Here is a 27,623-nt window from a genome sequence, read left to right on the forward strand (position 1 = left end):
AGGAGTGAAATGTTTTGGTCACCTCCACAATTGTTAGAAAAACAGGTTGAAAGAATTCTTAAAAGTGGCTGAAGTAGTGGTGTGGCATAACACTTCGGAAAGCGCAAAGTGAAGACCACTTTGTAGTGGAAGAAAAAGACATTTCTTATTTCTGAAGGAACTGGGAAACAGAAGAAGGAATGAAATCTGACTTGGGAGCTATTTTCTATTTGTTGAGGATGTTGCTTCATCACAGTCTTGGTTTCGAGCATAAGCTCTTCATCAGGAATAAAGGGTGGCCCAAGGGGGCTGAGAGATAAATGGGAAGGAAGTGGGGCTGGAGGGAAGGCAGCTGGGAGTCAATAGGTAGATGGAGGTAGGGATTGATGGTGATAGGTCAGAGATGAGGATGGAGCAAATAGGTGAGAAGCAAGGTGGACAGGTATGACAGGTCAAGAGGTTGGTGTCGAATTGGAAGGTTTGATTTGGGTCAAGGTTGGGGAGAGGAAATGAGGAGACATTGAGCAATAACATCGCATGGTTTTGACCCATCGACGTCTGGGTTATCTACCCAGCACACTCAGGCAGCACAACTCTGCTTTTGGGCTCCCAGCAGCTGGATTGTGGATCAGTTTAGAGAAGGTGTTATATCTATGACAACATCGGTACACAAGGCAGTGAAGCAAGGTTTCAGCACTCAGGCCTTCATCAATTAGGGAATTGAGTATAGATGTTGGCAAGTTATGTTGTAGTTATACAGGACGTTGATGAGGTTGCACCTGGAATATTGATATCAGTTTTGGTCCCTTTGGTGTTCTGACTTCTGACTTCTTCAACTCTGGGTTTGTGTTGAACTTGATGGGATACTTTGTCCAACTCAGCATGTTTAAACAGTATCTCTCAGAGGGATTCATCTGAAACTTTTCAGGAGGTGAGCGCCACAAGATTGAACTATTCAAAGTTACTTGGACACTATTTTAAAGTTACATCAGGACCAGTAAATAAGAGACACGTACAACATGGAAACAGACCCTTCAGTCCAACTTGTCCATGCTGACCTGATATCCTAAATTAATCTAGCCCCATTTGACAGCACCTGACCAATATACTCTGGCAGCTCATTTCATATATGTGCCACCCTCTGCATGAAGGAGTTGTCCTTTTAATATATTTCTCACCCTAAACCTATGCCCTCTAGTTCTGGACACCCCCAGCCCAGGGAAAATACCTTGTCTATTACCCTGTCCATGCCCCTCATGATTTTGTAACCTCTATTAGGTCACTCCTCTGCCTCCGATGCTCCAGTGAAAACAGCTCCAGCCTATTCAGCCTCTCCCTGGAGCTCAAGCCCTCCAACCCCCAGCAACATTCCTGTAAATCTTTTATCAAGGAGAAGTCACCGTTTCAGTCCTGAAGAAAGGTTAATACCCAAAACGCTGACGACTCCACATCCTGGTGCTGCCTGGCTTGCTGTATTCTCCCAAACTCCTGCTTGCAGCTTCGGGTTGCAATATGTCGTGGCTCAGTGGTTACCATAACAGCCGCACAGCGCCAGGGACCCAGATTTGATTCCAGCCTTGTGTGGCTGTCTGTGAGGAGTTTGCACATTCTCCCAGTGTCTGCGTGGGTTTTCTCTGGGTGGTCCTGTTTTCTTCCATAGTCCAAAGATGTTCAGGTCATGTGGATTGGCCATGCATAACTGCCCATAGAGTTAGGTACATTAGTCAGAGGGAAACGGGACTGGGTAGGTTACTCTTCGGAGGGTTGGTGTAGACTTGTTGGGACAAATGTCCTGTTTCCACACTGTAGCTAATCTCATCTGCACTACTTTTGTCACTAACGAATGGCAGAGTAGACTCGACGGGCCGAATGGCCTAACTTCTGCTCCGATGGTCTTGCAGTCTTAGGTTTTTTTGGATAATTTCATTGACAATGTGCAGTCCCTGGCTGAATGAGTAGCAGTGCCGCGCTAGTGCTTCCGCAAGTTGCAAGAAAACATAAACCTCTTCCCACCCTCGGGCCAGCTGAAGGGCCTCTCCCCAGTGTGGACACACTGGTGCTTCAGCAGGGCGGACGAATTGCTGAAGGCCTTCCCGCACTCGTGGCAGGAGAATGGCTTCTCCCTGGTGTGAATGGACTGGTGCCTCAGCAGGGCTGAGTAACTGCTGAAGGCCTTCCTACACTTCGGGCAATGAACGACCTCTCCCCCATGTGGACACAAAAGTGGGCCATCAGTTCGGAGGAAAGAGCAAAGCCCTTGCTGCACTCAGGACAGCAGAAGGGTCTCTTACCCTCTGTGGACCCATTGGTGCTTCAGAACCCTTTCACATTTCACAATATCCTTCTGATAGGATGGAGACCAGAATTGCACACAATATTCCAAAAGTGTATTCCAAAAACCAATGTCCTGCACAGCCACAACATAACTTCCCAACTCCAATACTCAGTCAGAGGATTGCGAAAGCTTTCAAAACCCACAAAAAACAAACAGGAAAGAATGGAGAGACAAACCGAATTTTTGACAGTCAGCTTGGAAGCATCAATGTGAAATCGGCCAACTGCGTTTATTGGGTACCTGTTCTCCTTAAATCCACTATATACGTATTTCTCTTGTGCTCTTCGTAGTTTCTCTGTGCTGCAGTGTGTCGTGGCTCGTTGAAATAATGTCCTGATGCAGCTTCGTTTGTGGGTGTTGGGATGATTGCTTCTGTGGTTAAGTATTTGGTTTGTGGGTGTTGTTTCTCTGTCGACGCTAGTTTGAAATTCCCCATTGACTGTTCGCTCTACTGTGACATCTAGGAATGGCGTTTTGTTGTTGTTCTCCTCCTCTTCAAACCAGGTGCCCCCCCCACCCCCGCCCCCAGGCCATCGTCTCACTACTTGGAACACCAATATACAGACTAGTCAAAGGCCTCCACTGAAGACTAAAACACCAAGTCGAAGATTCACGCCACTCCATTTACTCCATCCAAGAATTCCTGAACGTCAAAGACACTAAGATAGAAGAGGATGGAATAATGCTATCCTTTGAAATAACAGCCTTGTTCACATCCATTAGCATCAACATGGCCAAAGAAAACTGAAGACACTACTGGAAGAAACAAAGACAAAAACACAGCGACAACTTCATCAGCAAAGATAGCGCTGTCAAGCTCGTGGAACTGTGCCTTACCATCCACTTCATATTCAGTAACAAGCCCTACAAACAAATCATAGGAACACCCATGAAACCACCAATATCAGGATTCCTCGCAGAAGCAATAATGCAGCGACTCGAATCAACAGCCCTTCCAACGATCCAACCCAAACTTTGGTTCCGCTACAACGATGACACTTTTGTCATCAGAAAATGAAACAAATTAGAGGAAACCTACAACACCATCGACAATATCCTTTCTGGCATAAAAGTCACAAAAGAGGAGAACAACAACAAAGTGCCATTTCTAGATGTCACAGTAGAGCGAACAGTCAATGGTAAATTCAAAACAGCGTCTACAGGAAAACAACGCACCCGAACCAAGAACATAACTACAGAAGCAATCACCACTTCACACACAAACAAATCTGAATCAGGACACTATTTCAACGGGCCACGACACACTGCAGCACCCAGGAACGACGAAGATCAATAAAAAACTGAAAAGCGCATTTAAGAAGAACAGGTTTCCTATGAACTCTTAGAAAACGGCTTCCCTGACCGGGAATCGAACCCGGGCCGCGGCGGTGAAAGCGCCGAACGCTAACCACTAGACCACCAGGGAGACGCGGTCAAAAGCTGTCAGCTCTACTGAAAATTACGTTCCTGGCCGGAAATTTAACCTGGGCCGCGGTCGTGAGCAGACTTTCACCTCTGCATCCAACATTGTCATTTCATGCATCCATTGCTCCCGATGCGGTCTCCTCTACATTGGGGAGACTGGAGACTCCTCGCAAAGTCAAGTCACAGCGCTTGAGGGAACATCTCCAGGACACCCGCACCAATCAACCTATGGCCCAAAATTTCAAACCCCCCCCCCCCACCCCAACCCCGCGCCACTCTGCCGAGGACATGCAGGTCCTTTTCCAGCACCACTCTGATCTAACCTCTGGTTTCCAGCATCTGCAGTCCCCACTTTTGCCTTACCAATAAACCCAATGTGCCAATTTCACATCACCAAACTGACACAAGCAGACACAACGTCTGCAGAAACCCTAGCCACATTACTTTACATTTAAGACATCTGGGAAATGATGTCCGGGCAACTCAACCCTCTCAGCATCCTGGTCGCCCACAAACCGACCAACTGACTTTAACAGCGGCTAATGAACCTAAAATACCCGATACAACCAACCAGCAAAGAATGTTATTTACAAAATACCATACAAGGAAATATATGCATGAACTCTGCCGCACAGTTCTCTGTGGCAAGAAATGCTGGGATGAGATAAGGAAGATTTTTTCAGCCAAAACGAATCGGCACTGACTGCACAGCCATTTAAAATCAACGCTGTCTGTCCAGGATGGAAGACCCGAAGGGATGAACTGATTTCTTATTTCCTAAAGATTTACAAAGCTGAGACTGGGTTTTGGAGTTTGTTCCCTTTCCACTCCCAGTAGCCGCAGTGGTTGGGGCGGTGTGTTGGGGAAAGTGAAATGTGCCCGTGAGCAGTGTGTGGGGCTATTTCAGCTTCCCCTCCTCTGACAGCGCTGTGACGGGACTCTGATGTTCTCAGCGACACTTACTGACGCGAGACAGTGAAAAGAGTCTCGTTCCTGCAGATCAGGAATTCAAACCGTATGCCGGCTTCAGGACAATGAGAAAGATTAATTGGGATGTGTGAAGAAGCTGTGACGTGTAGTTCAAACAGGTCGCTGGAGTCAGATGCGTCATCCATTGCGCCCCCGGCCCTGTGCGGACCTGACGCCGCCATTGGTCAGAGTTTTGACGTTAACACGGACATGTGCAGCAATAGGAACATTCACAATGTGAACAACCAAAGATAATCACCGTCACTGATTCCCTTCCACAGGCCCAACTTTGTGAAGCAGTATCTTTCACTGGCAAAGGAAACACCTTTGTCCTCAGGTACCTGCTTCATTTCGATCACGACTTCAAGCCCCTCACTGTTCTAGTCTCATTTCCAAACACTTTGCTCATAGCCTCAAAAGAAGCTCTGCGGGTATCTGCTTGTTCCACCCGAACAGGCAGTGGGTTGCAGATTTCTGACCCCTACACTGATTTGAATCTTAAATACGAAACCGGGGAACAGTCTCCCTTTCGTTTTGACGACATTTCTCAACTCGAGTCGGCAAGGTTCACACCTGCGTGGGGTAACCACAATCGATGTCAAATCCATCGCATAAACCACTCGGCCCACGAATAAAGAACCACACTGACAGCTTCATTTCCCAGGTCCCTCTGCCTGTGGAGCTGAGAAAGAGTGAATTATTTCTGGGTTTGTTTGAATCCAATCACTTCACAGGTTTCGAAAGGGTTAAATATCTGCAAATGGCGAGTCTGGGTGTTTCATCCCGAAAGATGGAATGAACTTTCAGTTAAAAGCAAAAACAGAAATTGCAGGAGCAACTCAGCAGGTCAGGCGCCATCGGTGGAAAGAGAATCAGAGACAATATTTCAGAACTCTGTTTTCTCCCACAGGTACTGCCACACCTGCTGAATTTCTCCAGCAGTTCCTCTTTCTGTCTCAGATTCTCAGCATCCGCAGTCCTTTACGTTAGAAATTAAATCAATTCAGCCTCATGTGCAGGAATGAGAATCCTTTCAATTTCCCAAAACATTAGCAGAGATTTCACGGAATTTGGAAAAGAAGTAACATTAGGAAGAACATTTTCGCACAGGGAGTGCTTCGGATCCGTAAATCCCTGTCTGACCGTGACAAGGAGGCAGATTCAAGAACACAAAAGGGAATTCGGTGGACATGTTCAAAGTATCAATGTGGAGATTTACAGGGAGAAGGCAAGGGAATGATGCGAATAGAGACTCTCATTAACTTGCTGTGTAGAACCAGCAGAGCTAAGGTGGGCCTCCAAATGCGCTGTGACACGTGTTGTGATTCAGAGTGAACTCACAGTTCGACCAACGGAGGGTGGGTGTTGAGAAAAAGTTTATATTTACACAGTCTCCTCACGTCAGCGCAACAGCAAATTAGTTTAATTATCCACCAGTGGAGAGAGCCCTGTTCCTGGAGATGGGACAAACAGCTGGCTCAGGGATATCAGTCCACATTGCTCTCTTTGCTGCAAGTTCAGAGGGAGAACATTGGAGGGACAAAGGAGTGAATAACAATCTGTGTCGGAGGGTGACTAACTGTTAATGGAGACTATTCCTGGCGAACAATAAGTCGTGTGCAACAGCAGACTATGTGATAACAAGGCCTCGTGTGGGTGAGGTAAGGTTCAAGTGCATGGTGCAGTTCGGGTCCAAACAATATTGAACTCGATGTTGAAGACGGAGAGCTATAGGATCTCCAAGTGGAAAATGAGGCGTTGGTCTTCCATCTGGAGCTGAGCTTTGCTGGAACACTGCTGCATGCCTGAGACAGAGATGTTGGCCAGGGAACAGGGTGGAGTGTTAAAGTGACAGGCAACCAGAAGCGCAAGGCCTTTTTTTGCGGGCAGAACCGAGATGTTCTGCGAAGCAGTCACCCAGTTTATGCTTCATGCTACGTTGGGGAAACCACACTGTGAGCAACGACTGCAGTAGACTCGATTGTTGCAAATGTGCAGGTAAAGTGCTGCTTTACCTGGAAGGTATGTTCGAGCCCTTGGATATTCAGGAGGGAGCAGGTAAATGGGCAGGTGTTACACATTCGGTGATTGCAGGGGAAAGTGCCTTGGGACAATGGGAGGTGGGTGTGGGGTGTTGCGAGTGAAGGAAGAGTGGACCCGAGGTGTAAGCCCTGCCCATTTACCTCCTCTCATATATAAATCCGTAAAGTTCAACGAACTTTCCATGCAATGATTCAGTACCACGTGACTCACGAAGTAATTTGTAATCATGTTCCGGGGCCAGCATCATTATTGTGTCACAGCAGCTGCAGGCCATCACCGGGGGCTCGCCCTATGACGTCACGGTACGGCTGGAATCCCCCGGGACAGTTTATCAAACTGTCCTGTGGGTCAGGGCAACCCTGCATCGGGAAGCACTGAGATGGTCAACCAATACCAGTTGACATGGGGAACACATCTCCACATTACTCAGCATCGAGGCAAGCTTCCCTTCGTTCCACTTCAAGTTCAAGAGCTCTCAAATTTCTTCCAGGTGTTCGCTAAATATATCTATGAGCACTTTGTTAAAGTTTGAATTTTGCGAGTGTTGAAATTTTGTGCTTTTGGAGAAATCACAGTTCGAAAAACCAGAATGTGGGAATTTAGACAGAGTTTATATGTGCACGACGGCGATATGTCTGCTAGTGCGTGATGGGAGCATCATCCAGAGGGGAAACCATCTCTCCTATTCAGTCAATGTCGTTTTTGCAGCTTTCCCGCACGACGGCGCACTGTTCTGCACCTCGCCTTCTCATCTCTTTCCCAAAAAAACTTCGACATAAATATTTCATATTGATATACTGGCCCAATGTGCACAGTTGAGATGACACCCTCGTGGAGGTCTAAGTGGTCTTCTGTTGTTCTCTGTACCCTATGTTGAGGAGGGTAATGCTTGTCACTGGTCACTCCGGTGTCAGAGACAAGTTTAGAAACAAAACGGTTCAACTTTCTGCCAGTCGAGAGGGCTCGGTTCCTGGGGCCTGGACAAACAGCAGCAGGGAGACAGAATGAGAAGCAGCTGTTCTGGAAACTCTTCGCTGCTTGTGTTTCTGGGAGAAATGCACAATGAATTTTGTACTGAGCAAGTCTCAGCTGCTTCAGGAGGTGGCTGCTCCCATGGCTGGTGGCTCGTTAGTCTGGGATATGATTCTAGCTTTGGGTCTTCGAGCATATGCAGCCATGTGAGAGTTCACGAGTTCCAATCCCAGGCGAACCATCATTCCTTAAATTGAACTGAGCAAAAATGCCCGATCAACTTTCTCAAAAAGCCGCTTTGTTAAATAAGATCGGACTGCCTGAATTAGGGACGGTGCAGAGCTGCCATTGCAGTGAACACGGCGAAGGGAAACACTTGTTCAAAGTGAGAACAAGTATTGCAGATTTTTCGCCCGCGCAATCCGAGTCTGAATGAATCCTCCACCTGTATTACGCTCAATTCTGAGGGTGATACTTCAGGAAGCGGGGAAGTGAAGTGATTGCAGACGGCGCTGAACAGGTTAACGTGAATGGTACCGTCCTGAGGAATGTCAGCAATGAAGGGAGATTGGAAAGTTTGAGGCAGCTCTCTTTGGTGAAAAGAGGGCTTAAAGCTGGTCTGACTGAAGGTTTCCACGTCATGAGAGTTTTAGACAGAGGAAATAATGCAGTGAAAATGCTCCCAGGCCTGAAAGGATCGAGAACGATTTGGCAGAGATTGAAAGTCATCAGGAAAATAAGTAAAAGTGACATTAGGAAGACCGTTTTCGCACAGGGAGTGGGGTCAGTAAGTCGCTGTCTGACAGTGACAAAGAGGCAGATTCAATGGACACAAAAGGGAATTCGGTGGGCATGTTCAATGTAACAATGTGCAGATTTACAGGGAGAAGGCGACAGAATGAGACACTTATTTTCATATTGTGTTGAGCCAGCAGAGCTTAGGTGGGCTGCATGGCCTCAGTCTGCGCTGTCACACATTTCGTGATTCTGAGTGAAATCGGAGTTGGACCAACAGAACGTGGGAAATTTGACAACGGCTTTATTCTGCCCAACAGGATACTCCATCACAGCAATGAAGGTGTTTTGACATCATTCTCGAAGGTACATGACACAATGCAGATTCAAAACGGAGTATTCCTTTGAATCACTGAGTAATTTGTTTACAGTTATTCAGTTGAGGTGAGCGGAGTTGCGCATTGGGAACCACTCCAGTTGATAGGTCGAAGCCGTTTTCTCCTGTGTGATAGTCCCACCAGCACTCCAATTTGCTGTGCTTGCAGTCAGTAGATGCAGATTACTATCCCATACTGATACACGGCCCACGATGACCCAGCTGTGGTGACAAGCTTGTGAAGGTCTGAGTGCTCTTCTCCTGTTCTCTGTCTGGCTGCTATGATCCGAATCATCAAACCTCTCTTCTCCGAGATAGGAATAAACTGGTGAAGGTGAAAAACATCAGTTACGGTGTGTCCCATGTGCAGGAGGCCCTGCAGTAATTCCCCACGCTGTTTCACACAGCAGCATCCTCTCGGTGAATTACGCTCGGCAAAAAAAAAACGATTGAACCAAATCAGTGTCCACCATTGGATTTTACTGACACCGTTTATAAAATTCAGGCTCACAGTTAATGTGGAGATGGGCCGTCAGACTTTAATTTCTGTTGAATAAAGATAAATTTAACTGTGTCGACTGAGAGGAAAGGATTTGCTGTTGGTGAGAAACATTTCTATCTGAACTCGCTGTCACTCTGCTATGACAGAAGGAGCTGGGACCTCCTGATAGATTGAAACACAAAGCTGGTAATCTCTAGATTATGTTGTAAAAATATCGGTATAATGTTATTCACACCGCGCTGTCACCAACTGAACGAAGCGGCTGTGTGTTTAAATCCCGTGATGAACAACTTGTGTTTTACTTCTCACATTGCGGGGAGCTTAGCATTTACCCAAACAATGGGCACACCACCTCCCTGACACAGTGTTCACAAATCAAACTGACAGCAAAGCTTCACGTGTGATCAAAAGTTTCCGGAACGAAGATTTGGCTCAACAGATTTCTTGATTTGAAACATAAGAAGAAACCTGCCGTGAGCCTGACGTGATTTAAACGCCGAACCGTCAGATCTGGAGTTAGACGCGCTACCATTACGCCACGAGCTCGGAGTGAGTTAAGTTTCTCCATTCATGATTAAAGGAAGTGATCGCACTACAATTATTTTACATTATGAGTAACAACGGAGATCAACAGTTCATGTCTGTTCTGTCTCATTCGGTCTCTCGAAGTAATTTCCAACTCGACCTCAATAAAAATCTGAAAGAATTGCGGATGCTGTACATCAGAAACAAAAAGACAGGAGTTGCCGGTGACCCTTCTACAGAACTGATGGTGATTGGGAAATTGTCGGTTTATATGGGAAAGATATTGTGGGAGGAAGGTGCATGCAGTAAATGATAGATCAGGACAGAGCCCAAAGCGAGGGAAATACTGCTGGATAGAAAAGGGAGTTGAGAACGACCTGCGTGGGAGGGTGAATTACTGTTAATGGAGACCGTTCGTGGCTAAGTAGTGGTTCGTGGAATGACAGACTATGCGATTACAAGGCTTGGTGTGTGTGACAGGGACGAGAATACCATGGGGTTCAGGCCCTAGAATTATTGAATTCGATATGGGGAGCGGAGGGGTGTACGGTCCCCAAATGAAACATTCTGTGCTCTTCGTTCTGCTGGTGCTGAGCTTCGCTGGAACACTACAGCAAACCTGAGACAGAGATGTTGGCCAGGGAACAGGGTGGGGTATGGAATTGGCAGGCAACTGGAAGCTCAGGGTCTTTCTTGCGGGCAGAACGTAGATGTTCTGTGCAGCAGTCACCCAGTTTATGCTTCGTTTTCCCCATTGTAGATGAGCCCACATTGTGAGCAGCAAATGCAGTAGACTGGGTTGTTGGTCATGCAGGTAAAGTGCTGCTTCACCTGGAAGGTATGTTTGGTCCCTTAGATAGTGAGGAGGGATTAAGTAAATGGGCTGGTGTCACACATTCGGTAGTTGCAGGGGAAAGTGCCGTTGGACTATTGGGGTAGGAATGGGGTTAGGGTTGATGAGAATGAAGGAAGAGTGGACCCAAGGCATAACTTCTGCCCATTTACCTATCTGCCAAATAGAGGAATTTGTTAAGTGTGTTAAGGAAATTTTCTAATTCACAATGTGAATGTACCTACTGGAGAGGGTGCAAAACCTAAGGGCCAACAACCCCAATTCTATTAACATTAAAATAGTGATTGAAAATAATATATCAGATCTAAAAGTTGTTCTAAATTGGTGGAAGAATCAGGTATTCGGCAAGATCTTTCAAAAGCTGATTGGCAGCAGATGTTCACAGGTTGCTGGAAAATGGGAAGCCTTCAAATATGAGATAACAAGAGTCCAGACACAGTATATTCCAGTTAGGGTGAAAAGAAAGGCTAGTAGGTGCAGGGAATGCTGGATGACTTGAGAAAATGAGATTTTGGTTAAGAAAAACAATGAAGCATATGTCAGGTATAGACAGAGAGATCAAATGAATCCTTAGAGTATGAAAGCAGTACGAGCATACTTAAGAGAGAAATCATGAGGGAAAAAAGCTGACGTGAGATAGCTTTGGCAAATAGTGTTAAGGAGAATCCAAAGGTTTTTTATAAATACATTAAGGACAAAAGGTAAAAAGGGAGAAAATAGGGCCCCTCAAAGATCAGCAAGGCGGCTTTTGTGTGGAGCTGCAGTAAATGGAGGAGATGCATCAGTTTTTACCGTGGAGAAGGGCATGGAAGAGATAGAATGTGGGGAAATAGATGGTGACATGTTGGAAAAGGTCCACATTACAGAGGAGGAGGTCTTGAAATGCATAAATGTATGTTGTCCTTTTCTTCCTCTCCAGTGAATCTGATTCCTGTGAGTGTGGCGTTGATGATCCGGTGTGTGTTTTCTATTTCTGTGTTTTTAATTATTACAAAGGTGTCATCCAACCATTTCCCATTCCTAGACGTGATGGTACAGAGAACACCGAACGGAGAATTCACCACAAAGGCATACAGGAAAACCATACACACAGACCAAGTCCTGAACTACGAAAGCAACCACCCCAACGCACACAAAGAAGTTGCATCAAGACCCTGTTCAAAAGGGCCACAACACACTGCAGGACCCCAGAACTGCAAAAAGAGGAAGAAGAACACCTCTACAATGTATTCGCCAAAAACGGTATACCCCCACAAGTTCATCAACAGATGCCTAAGGGAAAGATAATGGAATGAGGGACATGCCACAACCCAAAGGACTAGCCACACTACCATACATCAAGAACATTTCTGAACTGACAGCCAGACTACTGCGACCACTCGGACTCATAACAGCACACAAACCAACAGCCATTCTCAGACAACATCTCACCAGGACAAAGGACCCGATATCCTGCATGAGCAAAACCAACGTAGTGTACAAATTCCCATGGAAGGACTGCACAAATCACTACATAGAACAAACAGGAAGACAACTAACGATCCGTATCCATGAACGCCAACTAGTCACGACACGACACGACCAGCTATCCTTAGTCGCCACACACGCAGATGAAAAGCAACATTGTTCGACTGGGACAACACTACTATTATAGGACAAGCCAAACAGAGAACAGTCAGGGAATGCCTCGAGGCATGGCATTCATCCACAGATTCAGTCAACAAACACATCGACCTGGACCCTATATATTGGCCACTGTAGCGGACAGCTGGAACTGACAACCAGAAGTGGCAGAGACAAACCACTATAAATGCCGGAGGAAACATCACAGAAGCGCTTCCCAGGAGGCTCCCAAGCGCTGAGGATGTCACCTAGACAGGGGACGAAACGTCTGCAACACAAGTTCCCAGGTCGGCGAACAGAACCACAACAACGAGTACCCGAGCTACAAATCTTCTCACAAACTTTGAACGAAAACTTTATTTTACACCAATATTGCATGTAACTATTGAGACAGAATGTGCACTAATATGCAGTCTGCACTGAAAATGGCAGAGCGTCTCCAAGCTAGACTGACGGAATTGTTCCACACATATGTGGTACAAGCTTAAATAAAGTCACCTTGTTATGATCTACTCAGGTCAGAAGGCTTGATATTTGTAAATACCCACCATGGCAGAGATAAAAATATTTTATGATGCCCATTGACTCGAGGTTTATGATTCCTTGAGAAAGTAGTCTGTCAAATAGGACGTAAATGCAGAGGATAATCGCTCAGAGCTCTGGAATTCAGCTGGTTGCCCCATGTTTGTACCAGCAACATAAAGAGATCCGGAGTTGAGTGATCTTTGCTCAACTGGAAGTGAGGTCTATGAGCACGATATTGCAAAGCAAGTGCTGCCTGATGTAATTGTTGTCTACTTGTTATCACCGATTGGGAATAACAATCCATCTTTCTGGCGAACACAATATGGATGCTCCGTGAAGCAGTCACCCAGTCTGCACTTTGTTTCAACCGGGTCCGATCCTTCTCCCGCAATTCTGCCTTCCCAATCTCGTATGCCATGAAGTCATGAAGCGGCTGGAAGTCTTAGGGACAGTTTATCAAAGAAACCTCCCTGTGGGTCAGGCAGCCCTGCATCGGGAAACATGGGATGACCAACCCCTATCAGTTTACATGTGGGACACATCTCCACATTAAACAACCTCGAGGCAAACTTCCCGTCCTTCTACTTAACTTTCGAAACTCATCAAACCGAAATTCCCCTGGTACGTTTGGAAGAATTTCTTCCGGATGTTGGCTAATTCTTTCTGTGGGCACTGTGTTTACGATTGAACATGGTGATTTTTGAAATTGTGTGATTCTGAGCGAAATCACAGTTCGAAAAGCAGAATGTGGGAATTTAAACAAAGTTAAATTTTCACAACGTCGATATGTCTACGCAACAACATATTACACGACAACAGCGAAGATCTTTTGACATCAATCTCGAACGTGCATGCTACAGTCCAGATGAAAAGCTGAATACTTCTCTGGAAAAACTGCCATGTAGCATAACAGAGTGGCATAGCGGGAGCGTGCTGGGCCCATAACGCAGAAGTCATAGAGTCATAGTGATGTACAGCATGGAAACAGACCTTTTGGTCCAAACCGTCCATGCCGACCAGATATCCCAACTCAATCTAGTCCCACCTGCCAGCACCCGGTCCAAATCCCTCCAAACCCTTCCTATTCACATACCAATCCAAATGCCTCTTAAATGTTGCAATTGTACCAGCCTCCACCACATCCTGTGGCAGCTCATTCCATACACGTACCACCCCCTGTGTGAAAATGTTGCCCCTTAGGTTTCTTTTATGTCCTTCCCCTCTCACCCTCAACCTTTGCCCTCTAGTTCTGGACTCCCCGACCCCAGGGAAAAGACTGTCTATTTATCCTATCTATGCCCCTCATAATTTTGTAAACCTCTATAAGGTCACCCCTCAGCCTCCGACGCTCCAGGGAAAACAGCCCCAGCCTGTTCATCTTCTCCCTATAGCTTAGATTCTCCAACCCTGGCAACATCCTTGTAAATCTTTTCTGAACCCTTTCAAGTTTCACAACATCTTTCCGATAGGAAGAAGACTAGAATTGCATAAAATATTCCAACAGTGGCTTAACCAATGCCCTGTACAGCCGCAACATGACCTCCCAACTGCTGTACTCAGTACTCTGACCAATAAAGGAAAGCATATCAAACGCCTTCTTCACTATCCTATCTACCTGTGACTCCACTTTCAAGGAGCTATGAACCTGCACTCCAAGGTCTCTTTGTTCAGCAACACTCCCTAGGACCTTACCATTAAGTGTATAAGTCCTGCTAAGATTTGCTTTCCCAAAATGCAGCACCTCGCATTTATCTGAATTAAACTCCACCTGCCACTCCTCAGCCCATTGACGCATCTGGTCCAGATCCTGTTGTAATCTGAGGTTACCCCCTTCGCTGTCCACTACACCTCTAATTTTGGTGTCATCTGCAAACTTACGAACTCTACCTCTTATGCTCGCATCCAAATCATTTATTTAAATGACAAAAAGTAGAGGGCCCAGCACCGATCCTTGTGGCACTCCACTGGTCACAGGCCTCCAGTCTGAAAAATAAGCTTCCACCACCACCCTCTGTCTTCTACCTTTGAAACAGTTCTGTATCCAAATGGCTAGTTCTCCCTGTATTCCATGAGATCTAACCTTGCTAATCATTCTCCCATGGGGAACCGGATTCTGGGTAATCCAAGATGGAGAATTGGAAAAATATCTGGCTGTAAGAGCTGCTCTTTTTTTTGAGGTATTTTAGGTGTTGGAGGTGATTTCCTCGAATTCCAGAAGCAGCAATTCCTATTTTATATGCTGTTGCATTGTTTTGGAACTTTGGAAAAAAAAAGACAAAACAACAGCTGTTTTAAAGGGGAGAAGAGCAGACAAAGGAAGCACATGGTGAGGACAGTGCAGGAGACAGAGAGAGGGAGAGAGAACCTGCACAGTTACCGCCTTTGCTGTTTGAATTCGTGTATCACTGGACATCGGAGTGCATCTGGGAATATTAACAAACAGTGAAATTCACAACTAATCTTGAAGTCGATGGGTCGAAGCCATCCTCGACTCTCCTCTCGATGTTTCCTTTAGCAGCTTTCCCCTACACTGGTGCAATGTTCTGTATCTTGCCTTTGAAGATGCGAACTAAATGTCTCACACTGATATACTGGCCCAACATAGGAAGTTGAGGTGATGCACATGCGGTGCTCTCCTGTTCTCTGTTCCCATTGTTGTAGAGGATAATGCTTGTACCTGTCCGCTCGGGTGTGAGAGAACAATTCAGAAACAGAATGGTGTAATTATCCACCAATGGAGATAGCTCGGGTCCTGGGAGATGGAATGAGAAGCAGATGTTCTGGAAAGTCTCGCTGCATATAATTCCTCGAGGAATCTAGAATGTATTCCACAGTGAGCAAGTCCCAGCTGCTTCGGGAGGTGAGAGGGCCCATCGTGTATGGTATGGTGGTCTAGGCGTATGATTCCCGCTTTGGTGAAAATGCTCTCACGCCTGAAAGGATCGAAAGCGAATAGGAAGAGACTAAAAGTCATTGGGAAGAGTAGGAAAAGTGATGTTAAGATTAGATTACAGCGTGGAAACAGGCCCTTCGGCCCAACAAGTCCACACCGACCCGCCGAAGCGCAACCAACCCATACACCTACATTTACCACTTACCTAACACGACAGGCAATTTAGCATGACCAATTCACCTGACCTGCACATCTTTGGACTGTGGGAGGAAACCGGAGCGCCCGGAGGAAACCCACGCAGACACGGGGAGAACGGATATGAAGTAGAACGTTTTCGCCAAGGGAGTGGTTGGGATCAGGAAAGGCTGCCTGACAGTGACAGAGAGGCAGATTCAATGGACACAAAAGGGATTTCGGGGTGGTCATGGTCAAAGTAACAATGCAGAGATTTACAGGGAGAAGGCAAGATTACGATACGAATAAAGGTACATTGCTCATTTTGGAGCATCAGCAGAGCAAAGGTGGGCTGTGACACATTCTGTGATTCTGAGTGAACTGACAGTTGGACCAACAGAAGGTGGCAATTTATCCAAAGGTTATGCTTACACAGCCTCAACACCAGCAGCTTGAGATTTAACTTGATTTGAAGCAGCAGACATTGCACCCCACTGAGCCTGATGGGATTTGAATGCGCAATCTTGAAAGCAGCAGGTAGACGCGCTCCCGTTGCGTCATAAGCCCACACGACGCGGGGTTGAGGGAAGTGATCGTACTGCAATGATTTTATGTTATGATTGAGAACGGAGGCCAACGGTTCATGGCTGTTCTGTCTCACTCACTCTCTCACTCTGTCTCTCGAACCAATTTGCAACTCTTTCTGAATAAAAACTGCGGATGCTGTATTTCAGAAACAAAAACAGTAATTGCTGGAAAAGCTCAGCAGGTCTGGCAGCTTCTGTGAAGAAGAATCCGGTGACCCTTCCACAGAGCTGGTGATGATTAGGAAAATGTCGGTTACTATGCAGATGGGAGGGTGGGAGGAAGGCGGCGGAGTAAATGGTAGATAGGGATAGAGACCAAAGTGAGACAAGAATGGTTGGACAGACAAAGGAGTTGATAGCGATCTGTCTGGGAGGGTGAATAGGTGTTAAAGGAAATTGTTAAGGGCTAATAATAGGTGGTGTGTACTGGCAGACTACGTGATAACAAGGCCTTGTGTGCGTGGTCGGGGGCTACGATATGGGGAAGTTCAGGCTCTAAAATTATTGAATTCAATATTGAGGACGACTGTAGGGTCCCCAAGTGCAAATTTGTTCTGCTGAAACACTGCAACAAGCCTGAGACAGAGATGCTGGACAGGGAACAGGGTGATGTGCTGAAGTGGCAGGCAACTGGAAGCTCAGGGTCTTTGTGTGGGCAGAACCTAGGTGTTCTGCGAAGCAGTCACCCGCTTCGTTTCTCCAATGTTGACGACACCACATTGTGAGCATCGACTGCAGTATTGGCTGTGGTAAGTGCAGGTAAAGTGTTTCTTCACGTCGAAGGTATGTTCGGGCCCTTGAATACTGAGGAGGGTGGGGGAAACGGGCAGGGGTTCCAATTTCGGCCGTTGCAGGACAAAGTGAAATGGGGCGATGGGCGGGTGATGGGAGTGAAGGAAGAGTGAACCCCGGGTGTAACGCTTGCCCATTTACCTCATCCCTCAAATAAATCCCTGGATATGGAATAACATTCGTTGAATGATTCACTACCACGTGACCCACGGCTAATTCATATTCATGTTCCGGGGGCCTGCATCATTATTGTGTCACAATACCTGCATGCCATCATCGTGCATGCCCAATGACGCGCGGCCGGAATGCTTGGACACAGTTTATCAAAGAAACCTCCCTGAGGGTCAGGCAGCCCTGCATCGGGAAGCATTCGGATGGCTAATTCTTTCTGTGGGCACTGTGTTTCCGTTTGAACTTGGTGATTTTTGAAAGTGTGTAGTTCTGAGCGAAATCACACTTCGAAAAGCAGAATGTTGGAATTTAGACAACGTTAATATTTGCACAACAGCGATACATCTTCGCAACAGCATATTTCACGAGAGGAGTGAAGATCTTTTGGCATCAATCTCGAACGCGCATGTCACACGCCAGATGAAAAGCTGAAAATTTGTCTGGAAAGGCTGTAGCGTAGCATAGCAGAGTGGTGCATCGGGACCGTGTTGGGCCCAGAACCGGAGGTTGATGGATAGAAGCCATCCTCTGCTATCCGCTCAGTATCATCTTTTGCAGCTTTCCCTCCTCACCCGCTACCCCAACAAATGTTTGAAGATGTGAGCTAAATATCATCACAATGATACACTGGCCCAACGTCGAAAGTTGAGGTTACACAGTTGTGGAGTTTAGGGTGGTGTTCTTCTGATCTCTGTCCCCTTTGTTGAGGAAGGTAATGCTTGTCCATGGCCACTCGGGTGTTCGAGCCAAACTTAAAAACAGAATGGCGTAATTATCCGCCAGTGGAGACCCGCCCGGGTCCTGGGAGACAGAATGAGAAGCAGATGTTCTGAAAACTATTTTTTGGATTCAGTACCACGTGACCCATGCCGAATACATATTCATGTTCCTGGGGCCAGCATCATTATTGCGTCACAATATCTGCAGGCCATCACTGGGCATGTCCGATGACGTCGGGTTGCGGCTGGAATTTCTGGTGACAGTTTTTTAAAGAGGGTCAGGCAGCCCCTGCATCGGGGCTTCCCTTCCTTCCACTTAAGTTCAAGGCCTATCAAACCGAAATTCCTCAGGAATGTCTGGAAGCACTTTTTCCCGATGTTGGCAAATGATTTCTGCAGACATTTGGTGAAGTTTGAACACGGTGAGAGCCATCGACTTCTAAACCTCGTTCCCGAATTACTCGACCAATACTTAAAGCAGTGATAGTGCTATAAAAGCACCGTATGATTACGGCTGAGAAAGATTGTATTCCGCTCAGTCAGTTCGTGTTTCTAAAGAGAGACAAAAGTGACAATGCAAGTGAAACGAACGAAATTGCAGACAGGCTGCCATACCACTATGTTTGTATCCCCACACAAGGGTGGTTTCTGTGAATTGGGTGTGTCTGCAGTGTCTGTGGTCAGACCGTTTACAATGAATGCCCCAGCCTTTATTTTGTTAAAGTCACACTGATAAAGGACAATTGCTATTTCAGTAATTGTAGTCTGAAGCTGGAATTCGCTAACACTCGGGTTTCGTGATCTTACTGACTTTTTACATCTCAGACTCTTTGGTGCATTTAGTCAGCAAGTCCGGCTGTTCACCAAAATAGTTGTAAGTCGAAATGGAGCAAAATTATAGAATTAGGGCCAGACTTTTCAGGGTACATGTTCAGAAGCACTTCTACACATTGAGTTTGTCAGATGTTTGGAAATATCCTACATAAACGGCAGTGGGTACAGGATCATTTGTCAGCTTTAAATCCGAAACAGATTTTTTTTGTTCAGGAAAGGTATTAAGGGACATGGGCCAAAGACAGATAAATGGAGTTAGGCCTCTGATCAGCCATGATTTCTTTGAACGTTAGAACACACTTGAGGGGCTAAATGGCCTACTCATATTCCTATGTTCCTATAATCTTAACCGTTTCCTTGTTGCACATTTCCGGCCTGTTATTGGGGATACAATCTGCAAGAAACTATTCTCCAGTTATTTGTTCTTGAAATATCGAATACAGACACACCCAGGCATCTTATACCAATATTCGGACAAACACAGTCACAGAACAAAAATCGGATTGAATTCCTGCACTTGAATCTTTAGAAACGTAATGTTCTTGGTTTCCTGATAATGATTCGCTTTCCTCAGTCCCAGATGGAACGACACAAGAAAAAGTAGAAAAGCAGCAATGTTCTGGTCCTATAATCTCCAATCTTCTGCTGCCAGTGAAAAACAACAATGCAACTGAAGTCGGGGTCGACTGCAACCCGGTCCTAATCTCCCAATGAACCGAGCACAGGCTCAGCCAAACTGAGGGAGATTATGTCCTGATCACGAAACCTGCGAGCAGCGTTGGCAAAGGCCCAAGCGAGTCACCCATAAAAGTCAGTCATCTACTTTCTAAACGGGCTCAACTGCTTACTTTATTTTATAGACCTTTGCAAATCTAAAATTGAGAATTGGGGATATGTGGCAGCGAGTGGCTGTTTGTGTGTCAGGTTTGCCTGTCAGTTTTGTTGATATTGAAGCGAATTTGCTTTCAAAAAATGGCAAAAAAAAGACAAACAACTTTACATTCAAGAAGAGAAACTGAAGAAACTGGATGTTAGCGTTGAGAAAGAAGCAAAAAGGAAGTGGAATCTTAATGATTTTGCTGAGTTTTGAGCAGAAAGCATTGAAACTGTGGACTTCTGCTGATAAATGTATTTATTTTCGTAAATTTTAAAAATTTATTTTGCCTTGATAAAAGAACTGGTCTCACCCTGACTATATGTTCGAACACCTCAGTAGTAGAACAAGAGATTTTTATTCTGACGTCGTGAGTTTGACATCCATATTGTGCAATATTCCCGTGAAACTTTGCTTTTTGAGCGGAACATTCGCTCTTTCTTCAACTGGCAATCTAATCATAGTCAAACTGAGTTTTACTCCCATTCGATTTCTTATTTCCCCGATGCTCGGTTATGAGGGAAACCTGAGAGTGAACGGGAGAGACGTTTGTAGGTGTGGCTTAACGGTGGCACTTGAAAATTGACAGATTCTACTCATGTCTCGAGGCCAATAAATGGCTCAATCACAGAATTAGAACGGTCAAGTGCGATGGGAATTAATACCTGTCCATATTAAAGGACACTGAAATGAGTAAGATGGGATTCATTTCGAGGAAAGAAATTAAGAAACTTCGACGCCCAGATTATCTCAAAGAAATCGTTGGCTATGGTACGTTTTATGTTACTTTCAAAGCTCATGGAACCACTGGATTGTGACCTGATCTGGTACTCAGGCTTTGCGAAGTGATTTTGATGCATTTTGTTACAGAGTTGCGACATAGGCTGGGGAGCAATTCCTGTACATAGAGATGAGGAGGGTCGAATCAATAAAACAAGAGGGCGATGCGATAACGAGGACTGTTACCAAATACATTTACCAGTCTACGTTCATCCTATCGATTGTATTAACATCACCTACACTTCTCATCAAAATAACTCAAGAGACTTTCATCACAATTTTCTGTGAACAGTTCGACATTAGCTTTGCTGAATGAACCCCACATTTCTTGAAGTGGCTCCTTATTTTCGGCCCTGATTATTAATCTCTCTACTCATGGGAATGGATCCTTCCCACCCGCTCTATCTCTCATCAATGTGTTTAGTTCAATTCGATCTCCCATCAGCCTCCTCTGTCCTGATCAAATCCAGGGGAACAGGAAACGTTGGGGCTATGGCGCGGACAGGACAAGCCCAATACTCACCTTTCCTGTTAGAACTATTCCATGAGAAAGTTTAGAGCACAATTTTGGGCGTGTAGTTGTGGCCGAACACTTAATGTGTTGGCGTAGAGATGCTTTGGGGCTCCCCGCCCAGGGTGGTAACCTGCTGGCTATGCTTTCTTCGCTGGCGATTTTAAATGACTTCCTGTTGGTTGCATTATCGCTCAAACTTCACAAAACCCGTCTCAATAAAGACCCGTTTTCTCATGTCTGGGAATTGATTGCCATGCAGGAAACTCGGGTTCTGAACAAACAACGTACCAGACTCACAACGTCAGCTCTCTTTCCCTTTCCACAGATGCTGCTCGACCTGTTGGCTTTCTGCAGTATTCTCTGTGTTTATTAGGCACAAGTGCTGCTTTTCATTCAAGAACTTCAATCCCTGTCCTCAGGTAACTGACTCTGGTCAGTGGCAATTGATTCTTTTGATCATTAACCTGACCATTCCCACCGCTTCTTCTCCCATCATGACCAACAGCCCCAGGAAATCTCCAGTTATCCTTCTTTGCTCCAAAGCGAACATTCTCAACCTTGGGAATGTCTCCCCAGAATGGAAATTCCTCATCCCTGGACATGAGGCAAGGGAAGAGAATTTGGCAAAATATTGTCAGTTCGGAAATGGAAAAAATGTGCAAATGTTCATGAAGCAAAACAGAAATCCCAGTCTCCAGCTTTGTGAACCTTTAGAAACACTTTGGGAAGCGGATTTAGAGGAGAATGAAAGATCACCGGTCCGATTGAGCAGAGACAGTCCAGACACCGTCCCCTTGTTGAAGAGGCCGGGAGGTTGACTCTGATGTTCTCGGCACAGGAACTGATCTGAGACATTGAAAGAATTGTCGTTCCTGCACATCAGGAATTCAAACCCCTTCTCCCCTGCGAGCCAATGAGAGAACTCGGGAATAGGCAAAACACTGAAAGGCTGGAAGGGCGACGGCCCGCAGTAAGAAAGCTAGTTCCTCGTGACATGGATGTGTCTGCAGACTGTCCCCGGTATCTCCACAACAGTTCTCCCAGGATTGATTATGGAAAAGTAAAACTGATAGACGACAATTGTAATTCCTGGCGGGGAGGCTGAATTGTTAAATCATTAAGCGATGGTGCAGCCCTTGTCAGCGCCTGTCTCTGTGGCGCAATTGGTCAGCGCATTCGGCTGTTAATCGAAAGGTTGGTGGTTCGAGCCCACCCAGGGGCGGAGTGTTCGCTGCCCTTCTTTGGCTTCGACGCTGTGCACTTTTAATGGGGTCAGAAAAATGTTCCCCAAACGGAAATCTTCTCCACAAAGGGGTTTCCGAATTGAATGAATGTCTAACGTCAGGGACTGCGGATGCTGAGAAGACGAGACCAAAAGAGAAACTCGGCAGGTTTGACAGGACCTGTCGGAGAAAACAGAATTTTGAAATGTTGCCTCTGAGTCTCTCTCCATAGATGTTGCCTGACCTGCTGAGTTCCTCCTGCAATTTCTAACTGAAAGTTCATTTCATCTTTTCGGGTGAAACACCTAAATATCTGCAAACAACATGTGCCGATACTTAACCCTTTCGAATCACTGTGAAGTGATTGGATTCAAACAAACTCTGCGATGATTCACTCTTTCTGAGCTCCACAGGCAGACAGACCTGGGAAGTCAAGCTGTCAGTGTGGTTCTGTATTCGTGGGCCGAGTGGTGAATGCGATGGACTTGAAATCCATTGCGGTTTCCCCACGCAGGTGTGAACCCTTCCGAGTACAAAATGAGAAATGTCATCGAAAAGAAAGGGAGCTTGCTCCCCGGCGTCTTCTTTAAGATTCAAATCAGTGGAGGGGGAATAATATTTCACTCAAATTGGGACTGGTGGGAATCTGCAACCCACTGCCTGTTCGGGTGGAACAAGCAGCTACCCGCAGAGCGTCTTTTGAGGCGATGAGCAAAGTGTTTGGAAATGAGACTAGAACAGTGAGGTGCTTGAAATCGTGATCGAAATGAAGCAGGCACCTGAGGACAAGGGTGTTTCCTTTGCCAGTGAAAGATACTGCTTCACAAAGTTGGGCCTGTGGAAGGGAATCAGTGACGGTGATTATCTTTGGTTGTTCACCTTGTGAATGAACACATTGCTGCGCATGTCCGTGTTAACGTCAGAACTCTGCAGCATGGTGGTGTGAGATACGCACAGGGCCGGGGCGCAATGGATGATGCATCTGTCTCCACCTACCTGTTTGAAATGCAGCTCACAGCTTCTTCACACACCCCAATTAATCTTTCTCATTGTCCTGAAGCCGGCATACGGTTTGAATTCCCGATCTGCGGGAATGAGAATCCTTTCACTGTCTCGCGTCAGTAAATGTCCCTGAGAACATCTGAGTCAACTCACAGCGCAGTCAGATGAGGGGAAGCTGAAATAGCCCCACATGCTGCTCACGGGCACATTTTATTCTCCCCAACTCAACGCCTCAACCACTGTGTCTCCTGGCAGTGGAAAAGAAACAAACACCAAAACCCAGTCTAAGCTCTGTGAATCTTCAGAAAATCAGCAAACGTTCATCCCTTCGGATTTTCTATCCTGGGCTGACAGGGATGGGTTTTGTCACTCTTTTTTAGGACATTGCAAGTGGATGTTTTGCAAAAAAAGCACCACAATGCAATCTGATTAAACAGGACCTGGATGTTTTCCGTCTTTGAATGTAAGTGTTGTGCTCCAGAACTTTGCTGTTCACAGTTTATAATACTTATCTTCCCAGTCCCCTGTATCACTTGTCGAAAATGTTTAATTTGTGTCTTATAATCCTTTCACTGTCTGCTAATGAGGATAGCGTTTCCGTGTTTTACCTAAATTATCTTGACCTTGCATACCTCAAGCCTCAAGCTAATTTCACGAGAAACCTTGTGCAGTTCAAAAGCCAACTGCTAATGATGGCTCTGTTTCTTGTCACGTGTCCAATTTCAGATCGATGTTGTTAATGTCCCTTATACTCCTTCAGATCCAGGTTTCGCTCACAGGGCTAGAACAGAACTGTCACCAAATACATTTACCAATCTACGTTCATCCTATCGATTGTATTAGCATCATCAACACTTCTCATCAAAATAACTCGAGAGACTTTCATCACAAGTTTCTGTGAACAGTTCTACATTAGCTTTGCTGAATGAACCCCAAATTTCTTGAAGTGGCTCCTTATTTTCGGTCCTGATTATTAATCTCTCTACGCATGGGAATGGATCCTTCCCACCCGCTCTATCTCTCATCAATGTGTGTAGTTCAATTCGATCTCCCCTCAGCCTCCTCTGTCCTGGTCAAATCCAGGGGAACAGGAAACGTTGGGGCTATGGCGCGGACAGGACAAGCCCAATACTCACCTTTCCTGTTAGGACTATTCCATGAGAAAGTTTAGAGCACAACTTTGGGCGTGTAGTTGTGGTCGAACACTTAAGGTGTTGGCGTAGAGATCCTTTGGGGCTCCCCGCCCAGGGTGCTAACCTGCTGGCTATGCTTTCTTCGCTGGCGATTTTAAATGACTTCCTGTTGGTTGCATTATCGCTCAAACTTCACAAAACCCGTCTCAATAAAGACCCGTTTTCTCATGTCTGGGAATTGATTGCCATGCAGGAAACTCGGGTTCTGAACAAACAACGTACCAGACTCACAACGTCAGCTCTGTTTCCCTTTCCACAGATGCTGCTCGACCTGTTGGCTTTCTGCAGTATTCTCTGTGTTTATTAGGCACAAGTGCTGCTTTTCATTCAAGAACTTCAATCCCTGTCCTCTGGTAACTGACTCTGGTCAGTGGCAATTGGTTCTTCTGATCATTAATCTGCCCATTCCCACCGCTTCTTCTCCCATCATGACCAACAGCCCCAGGAAATCTCCAGTTATCCTTCTTAGCTCCAAAGCGAACATTCTCCACCTTGGGAATGTCTCCCCAAAATGGAAATTCCTCATCCCTGGACATGAGGCAAGGCGTACAATTGGGAAGAGGTTTTGGCAAAATTTTGTCAGTTAGGAAATGGAAAAATGTTCAAATGTTCATGAAGCAAAACAGAAATCCCAGTCTCCAGCTTTGTGAACCTTTAGAAACACTTTAGAAGAGCTTAAATAAAGTCACCTTGTTCTGATCTACTCAGGTCAGAAGACTTGATATTTGTAAATACCCACTATCGCAGAGATAAAACTATTTTCTGATGCCCATTGACTCGAGGTTTATGATTCCTTGAGAAAGTAGTCTGTCAAATAGAACGGAAATGCAGAGGATAATCGCTCAGAGCTCTGGAATTCCGCTGTTTGCCCCATGTTTGTACTAAGAACATAAAGAGATCCGGAATTGCTCAACTGGAAGTGAGATCTATGAGCACGATATTGCAAAGCAAGTGCTGCCTGATGGAATTGTTGTCTACTTGTTATCACCGATTGGGAATAACAATGCATCTTTCTTGCGAACAGAATATGGATGCTCTGTGAAGCTGTCACCCAGTCTGCACTTCGTTTCAACCGGGTCCGATCCATCTCCCGCAATTTTGCCTTCTCACTCTCGTGTGCCATGACGTGACGATGCGGCTGGAAGTCTTCGGGACAGTTATAGAACATAGAACATAGAAGAATACAGCGCAGTACAGGCTTTTTGGCCCTCGATGTTGTGCCGATCCAAGCCCACCTAACCTAACCCACCTAACCTACACTAGCCCACTATCCTCCATATACTGGATTAGTGGTGCTGGAAGAGCACAGCAGTTCAGGCAGCATCCAACGAGCAACGAAATCGACGTTTCGGGCAAAAGCCCTTCATCAGGAATAAAGGCAGTGAGCCTGAAGCATGGAGAGATAAGCTGGAGGAGGGTGGGGGTGGGGAGAGAGTAGCATAAGGTAATGGGTGATTGGGGGAGGAGATGAAGGTGATAGGTCAAGGAGAAGAGGGTGGAGTGGATAGGTGGAAAAGGAGATAGGCAGGTTCGATAAGTCCGGACCAGTCAACGAGAATGTGCTGAGCTGGAAGTTTGAAACGAGGATGGGGTGGGGGAAGGGGAAATGAGGAAGCTGTTGAAGTCCACATTGATGCCCTGGGGTTGAAGTGTTCCGAGGCGGAAGATGAGGCGTTCTTCCTCCAGGCGTCTGGTGGTGAGGGAGCGGCGATGAAGGAGGCCCAGGACCTCCATGTCCTCGGCAGAGTGGGAGGGGGAGTTGAAATGTTGGGCCACGGGTTCGGTTTAGTTGATTGGTGCGGGTGTTTCGGAGATTTTCCCTAAAGCGCTCTGCTAAGAGGCGTCCAGTCTCACCAATGTAGAGGAGACCACATCGGGAGCAACGGATACAATAAATGATATTAGTGGATGTGAAGGTAAAACTTTGATGGATGTGGAAGGCTCCTTTAGGGCCTTGGATAGAGGTGAGGGAGGAGGTGTGGGCACAGGTTTTACAGTTCCTGCGGTGGCATGGGAAAGTGCCAGAATGGGAGGGTGGGTCGTAGGGGGGTGTGGACCTGACCAGGTAGTTACGGAGGGAACGGTCTTTGTGGAAGGCGGAAAGGGGTGGGGAGGGAAATATATCCCTGGTGGTGGGGTCTTTTTGGAGGTGGCGGAAATGTCGGCGGATGATTTGGTTTATGCGAAGGTTTGTAGGGTGGAAGGTGAGCACCAGGGGCGTTCTGTCCTTGTTACGGTTGGAGGGGTGGGGTTTGAGGGCAGAGGTGCGGGATGTGGACGAGATGCGTTGGAGTGCATCTTTAACCACGTGGGAAGGGAAATTGCGGTCTTTAAAGAAGGAGGCCATCTGGTGTGTTCTATTGTGGAACTGGTCCTCCTGGGAGCAGATACGGCAGAGGCGGAGAAATTGGGAATACAGGATGGTATTTTTGCAAGAGATCGGGTGGGAAGAGGTGTAATCCAGGTAGCTTTGGAAGTCGGTGGGTTTGTAAAAAATGTCAGTGTCAAGTCGGTCGTCACTAATGGACATGGAGAGGTCCAGGAAAGGGAGCGAGGTGTCAGAGATGGTCCAGGTAAATTTAAGGTCAGGGTGGAATGTGTTGGTGAAGTTGATGAATTGCTCAACCTCCTCGCGGTGGCGCCAATGCAGTCATCAATGTAGCGGAGGAAGAGGTGGGGACTGGTGCCGGTGTAATTACGGATGATCAACTGTTCTATATAGCCAACAAAGAGACAGGCATAGCTGGGGCCCATACGTGTGCCCATGGCTACGCCTTTGGTTTGGAGGAAGTGGGAGGATTCAAAGGTGAAATTGTTAAGGGTGAGGACCAGTTCGGCCAAACGAATGACAGTGTCAGTGGAAGGGTACTGTTGGGGACGTCTGGAGAGGAAAAAACGGAGGACTTGGAGGCCCTGGTCATGTCGGATGGAGGTGTAGAGGGATTGGATATTACCCTCCATATGCCTATCCAATGCCCGTTTAAATGCCCATAAAGAGGGAGAGT

At 46.3% G+C, this 27,623-nt stretch overlaps 2 non-coding genes across 2 annotated transcripts; one reads left to right on the forward strand and one right to left on the reverse strand.

The window, feature by feature from the left end:
- Nucleotides 1–3,668: 3,668 nt before the first annotated feature.
- On the reverse strand, nt 3,669–3,740 carry trnae-uuc (transfer RNA glutamic acid (anticodon UUC)). Its single transcript has one exon. It is a non-coding gene; the product is annotated as a tRNA-Glu (tRNA).
- An 18,608-nt stretch (nt 3,741–22,348) lies between these two features.
- On the forward strand, nt 22,349–22,422 carry trnan-guu (transfer RNA asparagine (anticodon GUU)). The gene has a single exon. It is a non-coding gene; the product is annotated as a tRNA-Asn (tRNA).
- The last annotated feature ends 5,201 nt before the right edge of the window (nt 22,423–27,623 follow it).

This window comes from Chiloscyllium punctatum, chromosome 36, assembly GCF_047496795.1.
Source record: "Chiloscyllium punctatum isolate Juve2018m chromosome 36, sChiPun1.3, whole genome shotgun sequence".
In the NCBI taxonomy this organism is placed as follows: Eukaryota; Metazoa; Chordata; class Chondrichthyes; order Orectolobiformes; family Hemiscylliidae; genus Chiloscyllium; species Chiloscyllium punctatum.